Source organism: Dama dama, chromosome 5 (genome assembly GCF_033118175.1).
Source record: "Dama dama isolate Ldn47 chromosome 5, ASM3311817v1, whole genome shotgun sequence".
NCBI classification, from domain to species: Eukaryota; Metazoa; Chordata; class Mammalia; order Artiodactyla; family Cervidae; genus Dama; species Dama dama.
Genome location: NC_083685.1, coordinates 79,385,036 through 79,387,414, shown reverse-complemented (window position 1 = coordinate 79,387,414; position 2,379 = coordinate 79,385,036). Strand labels below are relative to the sequence as shown.

At 45.1% G+C, this 2,379-nt stretch overlaps 1 pseudogene; it reads right to left on the bottom strand.

The window, feature by feature from the left end:
- Positions 1-1,443: 1,443 nt before the first annotated feature.
- Positions 1,444-2,379, bottom strand: LOC133055855 (olfactory receptor 4D2-like; annotated as a pseudogene).

The window sequence follows — 2,379 nt, the reverse complement described above, 5'->3', positions numbered from 1 at the left end:
TACTCACCTAGGGCCAGACATCCTAGAATGTGAAGTCAAGTAGGCCTTAGGAAACATCACTATGAACAAAGCTAGTGGAGGTGATGGAATTCCAGCTGAGCTACTTCAAATCCTAAAAGCTGATGCATGAGACAAGTGCTCGGGCCTGGTGCAGTGGGAAGACCCAGAGGGATCGGGGAGAGAGGGAGGTGGGAGGGGGGATCAGGATGGGGAATACATGCAAATCCATGGCTGACTCATGTCAATGTATGACAAAAACCACTACAATATTGTAAAGTAATTAGCCTCCAACTAATAAAAATAAATGGAAAAAATATATAAAAAATAAAAGATGATGCTGTGAAAGTGCTGTACTCAATATTCCAACAAATTTGGAAAATTCAGCAGTGATGAATAAAGTACAGTCCCCACCTACATGAAGCCTTCATTAAGGGTAGGAGGTCAAAGAGAAAGGCAAAACCCCATGAGGCAGCAGCCTGGGACTGAACCCATACCTCAGATCAGGACCACTAATAGATATGGTCCTGCTCTTTCTGGCTTTGGTTCCCCAACCATCCTAGAGCATCCTCTTCTTAGCCACATCATACAAATGATGTAAGGATTTGGTTGGGAAAGCAGAATAGTTTTCATATTATCCAAAGAGTATTTGGTAGAAAAGGAACAAATCCAAAGGGAAAATACACTTATGGGAATTTTTAGACAATGTTACAAGTGAGATCACTTCCAAAATACCCCAGTGAGGTTGAGGTAGAGAGACAGAGAGCAGAACAAATGTGATTGCTTCAGAGTTAAGATGAAAATATGGAGCATTCATCACAGGTATTTATCCATAGAAGAGGAACTCTAAGTTTTCCCTTGTGATTGTCTGGGACCCTGAGTTTCAAATTCTACCCATATCCTCTGCCTCAAAACTTGCAGTCAGAGAAAATGTCCCCTAGCCCAGTTCTGTACCTCACTTGTTCCTCATTATCGAGCAAGTCACTTCTGTCTGAGTTTTCCCATTTGTAAAGCTGATTTGTTCATTTAGTTGCTAAGTCACGTCTGACTCTTTCAGACACCAAGGACTCTAGCCCCCCAGGCTCCTCTGTCCATGGGATTTCCCAGGCAAGCATATTGGAATGGGTTGCTATTTCCTTCTCCAGGGGGTCTTTCTGACCCAGGGATTGAACTCGTGTCTCCTGCATTGGCAAGCACACTCTTTATCATTGAGGAACGAGGGGTGGACAAAACTGTTTAATATAATAATAGCATACCCACAGTCAGTTTTCTGAGAATGACACAAAAGTACGAAAATGCCTAACACAATACCTGACACAGGAGTAGGTCCACAGAAATATTACTTTAATCTCAGTTGCCAAACTCAATAAAGTCTTTTTTCCACTTCTCACATGGAAAAACAGTTCAGAGAAAACATTTGTCATTTAAAGTCAATCTATCTTAAGTTCACTTTCTGCTGGAAATCACTAGGCGTTTGCCTAATCTCTTCATGGTTGCCTGCATCTCCTGATTCCTCAGTGCGTAGATGATGGGGTTGAGCATAGGGGTCAAGACGGTGTAGCTGATAGACACAGCTTTGTCCATGGGGAAGGAAGTGAAGGGTCGGGCATAGATATAGATACTGGGAATAAAAATCATAGACACAACAATGATGTGGGTGGTGCAGGTGGAAGCTGCCTTCCTCCTTGCCTGCCCAGAGTGGGACCTCAGCATCACCAGGATGACAGTGTTAGAGATCAGAAGGAGGAGGAACCAGATGAAGATCAGCATCCCACTGTTGGAGATCATAAGGAACTCCAGGATGGAGGTGTCCGTGCAGGCCAGTCTCAGCACTTGTGGAATGTCACAGTAGAAGTTATCTAGGATATTGGGGCCACAAAAAGGCAATGGAAGCATCAAAACAAGTTGGACAATGGAGTGGACAAAGCCCCCTATCCAGGTAGCCACCACTAGCCCCCCACACACTTGAGTATTCATGATGGTGACATAGTGGAGGGGCCGGGAGATGGCTATGTAGCGGTCATAGGCCATCACTTAGAGGAAGAAGACAGTCCCACCTCCCAAAAGGTGGAAGAAGAAGATCTGGGCCATGCAGCCCTGGTAGGAGATGGTCTTCTTCTCAGCATGCAAGTCCACCAGCATCTTTGGGGCAGTGACTGAGGAGAAACAGAGGTCTAAGACAGCCAGGTTTCTCAGCAGGAAATACATGGGTGTGTGGAGCCTGGAATCAGAGGTCACTGTGAGCATAATGAGGAGGTTTCCCATGACAGTGGTGGTGTAGACAAACAGGAATACCAGGAACAAGAAGAGCTGGAGCTCCTGAGTCTGTGAGAGCCCCAAGAAGACAAACTCTGATACCCATGTGTGGTTCCCTGAATCCAT